General features: G+C 31.6%; 1 long non-coding RNA gene across 2 annotated transcripts in view; it reads right to left on the bottom strand.

Moving 5' to 3' along the window:
- The window catches only part of LOC111675370, a 52,722-nt gene extending 38,446 nt beyond the window's left edge, over nt 1–14,276 (bottom strand). For both annotated transcript variants that reach the window (XR_006941365.1, XR_006941366.1), the window contains exon 1: nt 13,571–14,276. This is a non-coding gene — a long non-coding RNA (uncharacterized LOC111675370). The remainder of the gene's footprint in view (nt 1–13,570) is intronic.
- Nucleotides 14,277–15,702: the final 1,426 nt, after the last annotated feature.

Below are 15,702 nucleotides of genomic sequence, written 5' to 3'. Positions count from 1 at the left end.
GTTTTGAATTCAATTTGTCTTAATTCTGATGAATTTTAACTGCATTTTTTGTTTTACAAATCCTTTGTAAATTTTTAAAATGAAATATATTTTTTTTTTTGTTAATTTTCCTTAAGAATCAGTTTCCAGCTAATTTTAATGGTTTGTGGCATTTTTTGTTAAAAAAATGTTATTTATATAGCCATTATTATCATTGGCAATTTTGAATATTCTTGGAAATTGTAAACCATTCATTTAAAATTAATTATGTATTCAATTTCCAACGACTATATTTTTAGCATTTGATTTTATATGAAGCTAGTGTGGGAATTATTTTTTTTTTTTATTATTTTACTTATATATTTTTTAAGATATGTAGTCCTATATAGTTCATGATTCCTTTATAATCTCGTCTTTAATGAAATTTTTATATTATCAATGGTTTTTTTAACCAAACATTGTATAATAATGTTATAATAAGGCGGTAACCTCAAAACAAACTATTTAAGCCGCCTTTACACGAGCACACATGTAAAACGAACTGTCAAAATATTTTGTAAAAGAGTAAGAATGGGATCGTAAAAGAGTAAGGATGGGATCGTGTAAACCATACAACGGCAGAGAGTAAAAAATAAGTTCTCTTATTGGTTTTTATTGTTTTTTATAAATGTGCAAGCTCATGAAATTAAAAGTGCAAGAAAGCTATTCACAAAGCTCTTTGCCGATCTGGGGTCTAAACGCAATATGTCATGAAACCATCACACATTGCGAGAAAATACTGATGAAAAATTTGACAGTCATATGGTTCTTTTCATTTTTTGAAATGATTCAGAAGAACTTAAATCTTACGTTGCATCAGCTGATTAGTTCTTAGCTTACGGAAACCTTTATAAGTCGGTACTTTGACGTGTGATTGCCGTAGAGTTTTTATATGAAAAACAGGAATTAGCTGATTCGTCACGGAACGGATCGTAGAAACTAACTGAGCCTTTAATACAAATTTTGATAAATTTTTGTAGTTAGGAGTGTCATACTACTCAAAACTCTACTCTCTGAAATTCTAATACATATTTCTATACATTTTTAGCCCTCATCAGATCATATCAATTCTTTGGAAAATTATGTTTTTGATAGCTTATAATATTAAGAACTTACGACTCAAGAGATCATGAATGAAATGATTGAACCGATATCTTTAAAAAAATATAAGTGTAATAGAGGTTAAAACTTTATTTTATAATTAACTAGCTACACCCAGTGTGCTTTGCTACCCTAAAAGCAATGTAAATTAAGAAACACTATACCAAATGTTAATATTGATTTTAAAGTTTTTGTGCAAAATTTAAGGATGTTTGCTAAATTAGTTGCCCAGACATACGATTTTTTCTATTTTATTAATATGGCGCTTCCATTCCCCCTAATGAAAGTCTCCAAAATGTTCAGGTGGGTATAAAGAAGCTAGCTCTATTAGTTACCCACATAAACGAATCTTTGTATATTTTATTCATAAAGGACGTGCAACGCCCCCATTGGTAGTCCGCCAATTTATAACCTAAAATGTTTACATGGATGTTAATGTTCTTCGTGCAAAATTTTAAAATTCTATCTCAAATAGTTTCCCAGGTAGGCGAATATTTGTATTCAATTTATATGGGAGGTGCCACGCCTCTACTGCTAGTCCGTCTCTTTATTCCTTAAATAATCACATTGACAATAAAGTGCTTCCGACAAAATTTGAGGACTCTACCCGTTATAGATTCTCAGATATACGGATATAACATTTTATTCTTATAAAGAGTACCACGCCCACTATAGCCATTCCACCCATTTTCTCATCAACTATTCTTATGAACTTAGGTATTAGTACAAAATTTTAAGATTTTAACTACAAGAGTTGTCCAGGTAAATAAATTTTAGTAGGTAATTCCTATGGGTGTGCCACGCCCCCTATTGCTAGTCCGCCAGTTTTTTGTTCTAAATATTCGAGTCGATACTAAAGTGGCTCCGAAAAAATTGAGGACTCTAGCTGTTATAATTTTACAGATATTCTAAATTAAGATTTCTTTATATGGGAAGTGCCACGCCCACTGTAGCTAGGCTGTTCATTTTCTCAACATGTGTTCAAATGGATGTTGCAGTTTCTGAGATGCGACTTTTAATACTAATTTTGTATATGTGCGTGGCACCTTGCCCAATTGACATTTCGAAATAACAGGTAGCCTATAGTTCCTTCCAAGCATACAGGAAGACAGTGTGAAAATTTCAAGAAAAACGATCCAGCCGTTTAGAAGTGTATAGACTTCAAAAACATTATTTTTTATATATATATGCTCTCAGATGACGTAACAGATCTTATATATAGAAAAGGCATCTTTGCGCTATTATAACGTCTTAAATGGGACCAAAAACTTAGGATTTCTAACACAAGCCGCTGACATTAAATGTAAATTTACACAGAGCAAATTTTGTTTTTCAACTTTTGACTCTGTAGGAGAGAAAAATAATTATTGTTTATTTTACTCTTCAAAAACAAAACTCAAAAGGTTGAACAACAAAAGTAATTTTACAAAAATCCTCACTTTTCTAAGGCCTAAAAGTTTACACAATATGTATAAGTTTCCCATATGTACATCGATTGATATTTTTGCACATATAACTCCTATAAATACACTATGTAAACTATTCAATGACACCACTATCTCACCATCACATTCCGCAAGGGTGTGTCCGTTTCTATTAGTTTATATTTTTGTAAAATTTCTCTTTTTCTATTTTGTTTAATAAATATTCTAAATTGTTGTTTTACCCTCAACTTACAACATGTAAATGTTGCAACATGTTGTTATGAAAAGTAAAAGACAATCAGTAATATTATTTTTGCTGTTGCCACTACATACAAGATTAAAAGTACCCTGCAGTTCGGTATGGTTTTTCAGAATTCGGGATTTTCACTTCCATATAGATTAATACTCCAGGAAACAAACTGTAGTGGGACAGGTCAATATCTGAACTGTTAGGCGGTTGTGACATAACTTTCCTTATTTTTGAAAGTTTTTCCGCCAATACTCAATTCAAACGGGATTTACATGAGATTCCTTCCACTTTGAGTTACAATTATGGATCCATCTACGATATTCTGAAGCGTCTTTAATGATTTCTGAGAGTTCTGGGAGTTTTTCGGCCAATAACCGCTTCAAACAAATTCGTTGGATTCGGTACACATTCACAGTCTGCCCAGTTTTCAGTACCTTATAATAGATGGCACTTTTTAGTCCCACTTATTACCATTCATTAAATAAACGCTTGTTTACTTGATGTGGTCTTGATAAGCCGGGTTTCACATGTGATCCCTTGCGTGCTAATTTAACGTAATAGATCCATTGCGGACATTCAGAATCGTCTTTTAAGGTCCCTGCTTATTTATGAATCAGGCTGCCCACAACCGTTTAAAATCAATATTGGAGAAGCAATTAATGTGAAAGAACACATTGGCTTCCTATAAAACTGCGAAACTGGAACCATTTTATATTCAGGTCCTTTAAGATCCCTAGGATTCAATGCGTATGTTAGCCAATTATACAGCTGAAGAAGCTTCTAATGTGAAAAATTCCTAAAAAGGACACATTGATTCCCTATAAAAATACTAGGATCTGAATGCCAATAAACAGACATACAGACGAATACTCATTCACTTACACTAGCCCACTCACAACAAGCCTAAAAATATAAATTGCTGACTGTCATCATTATGGACACAATATTAAATATCCTTGAATTTTGTTATCAAGGAAAGTACAGAAAGGACATGTTTAAATACTCTACTAACATACAAATACAAAATGTGTCACATTACACATGCACATATTTGCTTATACATACATATGTATTTGGTATGTATATGTAAGAATGTATATTTATTGGAGTGCCTGTGTTTAGAAATTTAAGCATAATTTAAAACAGCAAAGGATAGCCAGCCAATTCACAAACTCGCACACACACACACTCGTATTTAATGCTATACAATATGTGTGTTTTGATTAAACCTTTTTCGTAATTGTGTTTATTAAATCGACATTTAATATTGACAGGACTTAAGTAGTCCCTTCTTTTATTTGCATTAGTATTAGTATTACAAAAAAAGTTACAAAATTAATCCGGCATAAAATTCATCTAAATACAGACAAACACACCCATTTAATACGATACTTGTAGTTTATTAAATATTTATTTGATACAAAGTAAAAAAAAGATCAACAGAATGTAAGCTTTAATTCTTTTTTCAAAATTTTATTACTAGAACCTAATGTTTACACCGAAGAAATTGTGGATAATAATATTGTAATCCTACAATTTGCAATTCAAATATGAATTTAAAGTATGTTATTTGTTAATACCAAACAATCAGCGAAACACAACCCTATGGCCAGCTTGAACATGTCATTACGGCAATTTACATTTGCCTTAGCTAAACTGGTAACCTGAATTTTTAAGACTCCTAACCTATTCTATAGAGTGATAGAAATCACTAAACAGGAATTTGAACTGCTTACTTCTGGACAATGTTTTAGATCGTATGCCAATCCTTATTATAGGATCACTGAGAACACAATCAAGTGCGATGTCCGCTGGACTAAACACATTTTTTAAGTGTTGAAAGAAGCATTCAACTGTGTCGGTTTTTTAAAACGATGTAAGACATACTTTACTCCATCTGATCTTCTTACTATCTACACCACTTATATCCGACCGAAAATAGAATACAACTCTCATATATGGGCGGGAGCTTCGAACTCTATTTTGGAGCTACTCGACCGCGTACAGGACGATACAGGGCGAAGGTACTAATCGGTGACAGTAGGGTATCCAACTCTTTTGATTCAGTGGAACACCGTCGCAACGTGGGGTGTATTTCAGATTTCTATTGATACTACAATGGAATGTATTCCTCTGAAATTAGGGAATTTCTTCCCGATACCCGTATATTCTTGCGTAACACACGTCATTCTTTAAGAATACATCCATTTGTGGTGGATTGGCCGTGGAATAAACTTCCTGCAGAGGTATTCACTTTCGATATAAAAAGTTTTAAATCAAATGTCCACAAACACTGTTCTCTCTATCCTACAACCACAACACAACCTAAAAAATAATAAAAAATTAAATTTTGCAAAGCTGAATTCCAAAGGATTAGTAAGCCAAGTAAATAGCTATGCTAATAACCGCAATTATTGAACTCCCAAACCCATCTTTTGAACAAACTTAAGTTTTATTATTTTAGAATATTGTACACTGGAAGATTATCGCTCCCAAAGGAACCATTCCGTATACGAAGCCAAACAAAGAAAAGTGGGTTGGAGGAGATTTTAGGTGTATACTCTACATTAATACTAGCTCAAGAATGTCCTTAAAGGGGATGACGAGCTGCAGAATTCAGCTCAAAACATACAATCAACTTCCATAAACTTTCCAATACAAAATGGAATAATAAACCAAACAAAGCACCTTAAATTATTTCGCCGTCTAACAACTTAAATATTGTGATTACTGGGTATTTTATAACATAATGGCTTCTGTAGAAGTAGTCTAGATGAAATGGAAATTAAATTTATTGGCTACCTTCTTTTACATTCCTAAGTTTCAAATTCCCGCTTCCTGAATTTACCTCATCAATGTTATTTGTAGTGGATAATGATGCTGTGGACACAGTCAAAGTTTCGACGACCATTTCCAATAGACACCTTTAAAAGCAAAATAAACTAGACCTCTGTTCTTGGCAAGTCCAACATTGGAATCCTGCTCTATGTATACTTATTACCAGAAGTGTCCCCGCTGAATTTCTCTATTTTTATGTATGCAGTAGATTTTGAGAGCACAGAAAGTTTCTCTTCTTGATCAGTCCTAATTTAGAGATGTCCCAGAGAGGACTAATACTTTTCCCTAAGTTTCTCAGGGAGCAATCACATCATAAGCGACTGTTTGGTTTACTATTTTTTTATTCACTGTAATAGTGAATTAGAATTTTGTTGCGGCTTTTGTTTTAACCGTCTAGCGTCTTCTTCCACGTTTGTAGGGGCTTCTTATCTAACACCCTTTCCTTCGACTTTGCCAGTATATATGAAGACATGAGGAATGTTTTCTCTATGTATTCAGTTAATTGGGATATCAGGTTCTCTTTGTCTCAGAGGTTAAGAGAGCATCCGATATAATCTTCGAAGTATCCTGGGATTGTACTATATTCCTTAATAAGATTGGTGTATTCAGTATAGTTAAGCTATCCTGTCATTTAGCTTTTCCACTACCACTGCTTAATTCTTCTTGGGATAAGTGATGAAGATGGTATTATTATTATTATTATTATCAAAGGAGTCAAAGTCCTCAACAGTATTAAAATGGATGAAATTTGGCACACACGCTTCCTTTGTCTCAAGGACAAAGCCTATTGAAAATGGTTAAAATCGGTCCATTATTTCGACAACCGTACCCCCCCAAATAGGGCCTTTGGGCTCATAATTAAGTTAAATGTTCTATTATGTCAACAAAAGTCGAGAAAGTTTTTAGTTTTATAGAACTTTAATTTTTGTAATGCTAGTGCTTCAATTGATCCTAGCCCTCATACAAAGTCCCCTGCAGAAAATGACTTAAAGGTCAAAATTCACTTACAAACACTAATAACACTTTTCAATTCTATACAAATAACTTTGAAGTAGACTTAACTTCCCCTACTAACATTTATAAGGATAGGACCATATTTTCCCCTACTCCCATTTGAGCCCTCTTGTAAAAATCTCTTTTTTTCCAAAAAAAAAGTAAAAATATTCCGAAATAAAGTTAAAAAACAAATTAAAAGCTTTGTTTTTTAAATAATCCCCATTTTTAACACACTGGCTGGTGTAGTGTATCATATAGCCGGCTACGCCCGACTATACATTTACACTTGTTATTATTTGGTTTTTTGGTAAACATCCAGTTTACCAACATTTCGCCTTTCCATTCCTATAGTGAAATCATTGACGAGTGAGGACAGGTTGCCAGTAAACTGACATTATGAGGTATATACTGATCCTTATAATATTTTTAACAACCGGAACCCTTCATCTTATTAAAGGTATAATAAAATACATGATATGATGCTATTAAGTATGTAACTATTAAAAAAATAGTTTTTGGACATGAAATTAATTCCCTCCAAAAAAACGGGCCAGTTTTTCCATTTCCATCAATATGTATTCATAAAAATACGTATTAAATATTTTAAACGATACCTGACTATGTATTTACGCATGTATGTATATTAACATACATTAAGTGTTTGTATCATGAATAAATATTTAATAAAAAAACCTAATAATTGTTAACAGCTGATAATGTGTTATATTACATATCCTTACATTTGTACGTACATGGGTATGTAAATAAAAAACAATTTGAAAAATACTCATACGTATAGATGTACTACTGTGTAAGACACACAAATATACATACATATGGTTTTACAGTTATAGATGAATGTAGGTATATTTGTGTATTTAGTTGTTTTTACGTATGAATGTATTTTTATTTGTTTGTTTTATTACATTTGTACAGACGCCATTACTAAATACTCTTTGTTGCCATGTTATTATTGTTCTCTACTCTATTCATTCCTTTTTATCCATACATTGTTGTTATTATTGTCGTCATAGATGTTTGTAATATATGTACAAATGTATGTATGTATGTATGTATGTATGTATGTATGTATGTATGTATGTATGTATGTATGTATGTATGTATGTATGTATGTATGTATGTATGTATGTATGTATGTATGTATGTATGATACCAACAACACACCTTTATTGTTATTGTTTTTTTCTCTTTTGCTTCTTCAGTATATGTTTGTATATTTGTTGCTATTTTATAAAGTTTTATTATTTGTTTTTTGTAAGTATGTCAGACAATATTTACATTGATGACAATATTGTTGTTTTATGTTGTGTTGTTTATGCCAGTCATTCAGTCATTTTATTCAGTTTTATACTTTTGTTGCCACATTGCAAAAAAAAATTATTATTTTTTTACATTCTTTTTACAAAAGCAATAGTAATAGAATACACCTATTATACATCAGATGTCTACACATAGGATTTGAAAAAAAATGCCAGACAAAAAAATGCCGATCAAAAACATGTCAGTTTCGTATATCAAGAAGTTGTGATAGAATTAGTTCTTGTATAAATTATTCTTTAATTTAACTAATTTATGGTCTGGTCTATTAACTAGTCTATGAACTTGTTTGTTTACTATTCTATTGACTAGTCTGTGGACTATTCTATTTACTAATCAATAGACTTTCCGATACTTTAAAAATCCTTTAAAATTAAATAAACAATAATGTTAATCAAAAATTTGCATTTTATAACGTAATGTCTAGCCAAAAGGCCTATTTAACGCTGACACTAGGGTGAGCTAAACGCGACTCAACACTGTTCTTTGAGTACATTGCACAGGGAAGGCAGGGGACAATTTTTTTACATGGTTCCGCCGGTTCATGTACAAGCGCATTAATCGAGAACTTGAGCCCCAAACATACTTGACACAATTCTCTGTCTAGAAATGTTTAGGGTTAACTCTTATATAAGATCCCCATCACACTTCTCACTTATTCGACATATCCATTAAGATAAACATCCGGCTCTCTTATTATGGTAAACAAGATATCAATTCATTCCCAAAGCTTAGCACAAGAATCACTTTTCTAAAGGTAATCTCTTCTCTTTTGTGCAACAGCACCGAACTTATCTATAAATATAGATTTCACCATATATCAGTCCTTTAACCAATGTTCTCTTTCAAGAGTGTAATTAAACCAATTCTAGCATACTTATGATTTAATAATCTAGTGGACTGCTTTAGACAAAAAGTGAAATATCAAACTCCTACAGGGAGTTCAGCGTACCTTCAGCTTGGGTGTAAGTGGTTCCATGTGTAGGACACGTCATCAATGTGCACTGGATATATTGGAAGGTTATACACAATCATCGGACGTGCCTCATCGTATACCAGACACAGAATATATCTGGTAGCTTTAACTGAATACTCTCCCAGAGATAAGGTTCACATCATAAGGGTACCAGCCCAATCGAAAAATCTCCTCAAAATGAGCAAGTCTGAAGTTAGTATGATGGTACGTATTCTGAGTTGACACACAGGATTACTAGCACATCTATGCAACATTGGGCGTATGTAGAGCATGTGGAGAGGACAGTTAATTCTGGAGTACTTTGCCACTGCCAGGCATTTGTCGAAGTTAGATCCAAATATCTTGGAAGTGATGTTATTCCCGAAATAACATTCCTGACTAACACTTAGGAATTACGTTCAGGAAACTGAGTTTCTGAACACTGAAAAATAATTCATTCAGTTCATTTTTTTTTTCATTATACTGAGCGCACATCAGGTCCCATAGTAGCCTAGGTGTATTTTTTCGGATTTGATGTAGTATACATCCTCCTATCAACCTAACCTTCTCTTCTTTGAGTTTAAGCTGGCTGTACCAGAACGTTCTCTCTTAGAGCACCTCTCCAATAACCGGCAGAAGCAAACAAAACTCTAAATTCTGCCTTGCGAACAACCGGATCCCATGATATCAGATAAGGAAGTTCAAATCATTCCATGAAAAGGCCAACGATACATTTGACACCACCAGTTTATAGACCACAGACCAGAGGTGCTGGTACCACCTCTTTTAACCGAATTGCAATTACAGCAAGATGGGAATGGTTCATCAAGATAAAATTACCTGTAGCGAAATAGTAAAATCTACAATAGTTTGATTTCTTAATATTTTAAGGTGCTTGACATTAGTTGCGACAAAAAAACATTTCACCTGGATCAAATGTATTATATTAGACCTGAAAATAAACTTGTTTGCTGCCACCTCAATGTACATATGTACATATATAGGGACTTCATTACTCCTTTCGTTGCTTTTTTGGTTTTACAAATTTTAGTAAATATTTTTATATGAACATAAGCAGCTGTTACGTCGGCATAATGTAAAATGGATGTAACTAAATTCCTTATCTGTCTTTAAAGAAATCAAACTTTCGATATACTAATATAACGCTATTTTGTTATTTTGGACCATTAGTCATTTTATATGGCGATATATACAGTTATGTAAACAGCAACAATAAAAGCAAATATGTACTGTATTTAAACTAACATTATTGGTTTTTAATATTTTTTGGTTTTGCTTTTTTTCCTTTTATATTAATAAATTGTCTTAAATTCAATTTAGTCGTAATATGATTGATGTGCTTGTTTTTTTTTTTTTGTGTGCGAGAGCATGTAGCAATTGCAAATTAATTATGAAATTAAACTCAGATAAATAAAATGATAAATATCAAATGGAAAGAAAAAAACTAAAACCCAATTGGAAAATTATATTAAAATCTAAATATTATAATTAGTTTTAGTAGAAAGAAATTAAAAACAACTTGATAAGACATATACCATATTAAACACTGAAATCAGTTGAAAATTATAAAGTCCATAACCTTTACACCAAAATGTATAAATAATATCATTATTTGTGTTTTCATCTATCAACTTAGATTTTTAACTATTTTACTCCATAGATTTTTTACATCAAACCTATTTTTGTTCCTTTTGAAAAGATGGACTCATAAACCTTGAAATGACAGGTTCAATTGGAAAAGATATGTCAAACTTTTTTCTTGTTACTTAATGTTATCTAGTTTTTTAGACATAGTTACCAAGAAGTGATTTTCGGAAGTAGACTCTTTATGGGAGCTGTGACCAATTATCGGTCGATCCGTAAATAAAAAACATAAATGATTTTTAAAAGAGGGTTTTGTATTGAAGCTTTTACAGTTATCGACTACTAATCTGAAAAAATCTCTGAAAATATTTTTTACAAACATTTGTTTTAAACCGATATGGCATTTGCCAATAAATTATGTTACTTTAATTTATTTTCAAAAGTTAATCTGAAAAACTAAAAATAAACTAAAGTCAATTATGGACCGATTCATATTAATATAAAATTTATATATGCATATCTAAAATAATGTTTGAATACCGATATTCAAGTGGGTATATAAACAAGATATAAATTTCTATAGAAGTGATAGGAAATTTTGATCTAATTCTAATAATTTCCAAAAAAAAGTCTTGTGGCAAAATTTACTACTTATTACTTAGAACGTAATATAGTAAACTTTTCAAAAGCCTCTCTATAGAAGATTCGGCTTTCCCCGACATCTGCGGTCTTCTGAAAACTCTTTTCAACATACATACGACATATTAAATTGATAAATTTCCCCATTTAGGTGTGATTGTAATCTGTGCAAAAAAACATTGCTTTCAGTTTCTTTAGTCTGATCGTGTCAAATATACCTTCGTTCTTTCTCTGGATTTGAAATGGAAATCGAATCAGAGGGGAACCATTAGCCCGCAGTTCACAGTTTCGTACTTTGTCTTGTAGATATAGAATTAGAATGCAGATTGTGGCTGTGGTTTAAACTCAAAATCGCGGGAAGAATATGTTGGTTAAAATACTGAAACACAATGAAGTCTATTGAGATGAGTTCAGAATAAGATACAGGATGCTTCTACATACATATATGGATTTAGCCCTACAAATACAAGTACTCGTATGAATGTTTAGAAATTTTCTCTTGTATATGGCGAACAAATGAGAATTGCTCTGAGCTGACAATATAAACATTTATTCTCGATCCCGTTATGTTCAGGCACTGCTCTGTTCATATTAGATTTTCCACACTGTGTTCTCAGTAAGAACTTGTATTTTGGCTTATTTGATTCATTCGTGGAGCTGTCGAACCATGTCCGAAAATTGCACCCTGCGTTTGTGTGACATGCACTCACTCACTATGTGTTTGTAAAATTACCACCGTGAAATAGGTAGGTGCTTATTTGATGGATTTGTATTTTGGTCAACCGATTACCAATTCATTCTGTCTTTAGAAAATTACCACCTTGAAATGGGCCTTACGCATCTAAATGATGTTGCCGAGTCAACAGAGACGATCACATCTACGTGGTCGTAAATGCAAGCGATGTTACGCAAATTAAGCAACGGGGCAGCAATGATCAGCAAATAGGTAGCTCGATTACTTGAGCATAGTGCTTATTCATGGAGTGGTGGAACCGAAAATTATCCCTGCGTGTGAGTACACAAAGGGGCTGTGGTGAGTCTTCTAACAACTCACTCTGTGTTTGTAAAATTACTACCCTAAAATAGAATGGACGACTGCTGGACGTGGCTAAGACGACTCCATTAAATATACAGATTCCGAATATATGTATTCTTCCTAGGACCGCAAAATTATATTGAAAAAATTGACCAAAATAATAAAAAACTTATACAATAAAATAAAGTGCATTAAAAAATACACAGCAAAAAAAGTACTTCCAAAGAAGCGAAAAAGAAGTAGAATTTACTCCATGGAAGTACTAAAAAAGACCTAAGGAAATGATGATTTTTACACAAGCTTGTTATATAAGTGATGTCCTTTTTTTGATTCCAAATTTACCACATCTGAAGTCTTTCTTAGGAATTAATTTTAGGTTTTTTTTGGAAGTTATTAGTAAGTGAAATTGTAGTGTTATAGAGTACAACTAATTTGACTCAAATAATATTAATATAAATTTATTATTAACACGCATTTATCAATTAACTTCAAAACAAAATTAGTTTAATTCAAAAAATTTCCATAAAAACGGATTCTTTTCGCCTCTTTGGATAACATCACTTCCACAGAAGGTAAAAAATTCACCTAGTGCTACTTTTAAAGTGGTAATAGATGTTAATCTTTTGGAAGTACTTTGTTTTTTATTTAGATTGGTATATGCAAAAAAAAAACGAAAAAATCTTATACTTGTCTTATAAACCAATTTCAACTTCTGATATTTTACGTTTCGAATTAATGGAACATAATAATATTTTATGTATTAACATTTGTCCAATTCACAATCGGTGTTGTACGGTTGTATCGTAGTACTGCGTAATTATTTTTATTATTGATTTGTTTTTGTTTCAAAAAATATTATTTGAAAAATATTTATGACATACAACGATACGACATCGATTGTGAATTGACCAATTATATTTTTTATTCAACTTTATATGTGTTATATTTCTTAATTAAAAAAACACTCCCTATTATATCAATATGTCTATGAAATCGATTCAGTTTTGAATATATAATTAGATTACATATGTCTGTACATATCTATTATGTACGTAATACTATGTGTATGTAGTTGTCAAAGCAATTGTCATATCTTTTATATTATTCAAGATATTTAAATTTTTAATTGCTTAACGTATCGTATGTCATAGTAGAAATCGTAAACTTTTTCAGAAACCTTTTAAAAGCAAAACTTTATTTAAATAAATGACTATCAATTTAAGTTATTTCCTTTACAACAATTCTTCGCCATAAACGTTTAACCGGCAAGGAAGTGATGTCAATGTAAATATTATTCGTAACAAACTGAATTGAAAATCGATAAAAAATAATAAATATTTCTTTCTTTTTTTATTATTACTATTACTCACACGTTCTTTATATTTAGTATATTACAATGTATATATTGTTAGAAACGGTAGGAAGAACTAGATTTGCGTAACACTACTATTAAAGACAATTGAATTTCGTATTTCTTTTGTTGTTTCTTTCAATTTCAAACTTATTTAAGTTTTATTTTAAAAATGACATGTTTTATACTAGAATTTTATTTAATAGATTTTCAGTTAAACACAAACACTTGCCAAACTATTGAAGGACATTTATAATAATTTATACGAAATATATTTTTTTTTTTCAAAAATTTATTCACAGTTTTTGAATTTTACAATTTCGAACTATTTTTTTCTATAATTTAATTAAAAATACTAATTATGTATATTTTCATTATATTCTTTATGCACACATTTATTTCACATATATTTTCTTGGAAATTATTCATGCAACATTTCTTTCACATATAATTTCACTTAATTCACTATTACACCGAATAATTTTAAATTAATTTCTTTATATTTATTATGATTTTAATTCACATTCCTTAAACATTCGTCCGTGTGTTCAAAACCATGTCCCGTTACACACGACAATCCACCCTTAACTGAAACATTTTAAATGAAATTTACCGTTAGAAGCACTAGAATTGCTTACAAAACATTGTCAATATTATTTTAAATGTTTTCTAAAACGCACGAGAATATAGCGTCAAGGTTGAAACCGACAACCCTTTGCAATGTTTATTTCTCGAATAACTAACGGTAGTTTTGTTAGAATCACAACGTTTATACTACAATTATTGATGGCAGCAAACAACGGTTATGGTGAATTTCTTAGTATTTTGCATTCTATTTGCTTTAAGGAGAGTTAAAGTCTGTGGTGAAAAAATACATACGAAAAGAGAGAGATAGACTAATATGCGCCGAATCCTTGTTTTGTTTACAGTTGTTAAATTCCAAATGCATTCCTTAAATTCCTTTCTGACAATCATATGTTTTTTGTTTTTGTTATTCTTTGCCCAAATACCCAGTAGATATTATAGTTATTAATATGCTGAATCTAAATCTGACCGCAGATTCAAGATATCTTAGAATTATCCATTTTATGGATATTCATCTACTGGGTTAGAAAACTCAAGAAGTACAAGGTGAATAACGAAAAAGTTCCAAAAAATTCCGTTTTATAGATTCTCATTTACGTAGTTAGTTAGTTAGTTAGTTAGTTAATTGGTTAGTTAGTTAGTTAGTTAATTAGTTAGTTAGAAAGGAGGATGTACATATATACATCAAATCTGAAGAAATTCACCTAGGCCTGTATCGGGCCTGTTGTGCGCTCCTTAACGAGTGCCTCAGGTGGGAATCGAACCCACCACCTCCGGTTTACTAGACTACAACCACTTACCTATTGAATAACAATAGATTTCCCTTAATTTGTATTCAAACTATCTAAACCCTGACCATTGCTGTCCCTTATCGAGAAGGGACAATTTATTGAATGAATCATCCGACACACTCGCAATATGTATACGGGTAGGTGAAGCCCCCAATTTATCCCGGATAATATACACTTGACACCAACTTATTTCTAACTCGTAATCCCACAATTACTTCTCCTCCGGGTGTCTATTGTTTCGGCCAAAGTACCGCACTTGTCAAAAAATATAGACTTCACCATGTAGCAGTATTTTAACTCATAGTTTCCCCTGAGGTTGGATTTAAACTAGAGTATCCACGTGCATTTCGAACGGACCAATAACTAGGACAAGACAAAGTACGAAAGTTTGCCCTGCAATTACCGTGGTACCTGATTATATGGCTCTCTGGTTTACCCCCCTAGTTAAATAATTTTAAGGATATTTTTGACATTACCTATTTAGACTCCTGTAAGATTATTTGTTCTTATATCATCGGATTGCAAGCACACCAACATGTGGAAGTTTATGAAGGTAATATGACTCAGGGGGATGAAAATATTGCAGTTACAGAATTAAAAAAGTACCAAAACAAAAACTTAAGCACCCAAGTTCCAAAAAAATACAACATTATCATAATTAGTGTGACTAATACCTGGTTTTATAGATCTTCCTTAAGGAATAAATAGTACTTAAGTTTTAAAAATTACAAAGTAAAAGTAAAACTTCTTTTCCTATTGTAAACTATAAAATCGG

The sequence above is a fragment of the Lucilia cuprina genome, chromosome 6 (assembly GCF_022045245.1).
Source record: "Lucilia cuprina isolate Lc7/37 chromosome 6, ASM2204524v1, whole genome shotgun sequence".
NCBI lineage: Eukaryota > Metazoa > Arthropoda > Insecta > Diptera > Calliphoridae > Lucilia > Lucilia cuprina.
The sequence above is the reverse complement of the archived record's forward strand: the minus strand, read 5'-3'. Positions and strand labels throughout refer to the sequence as shown.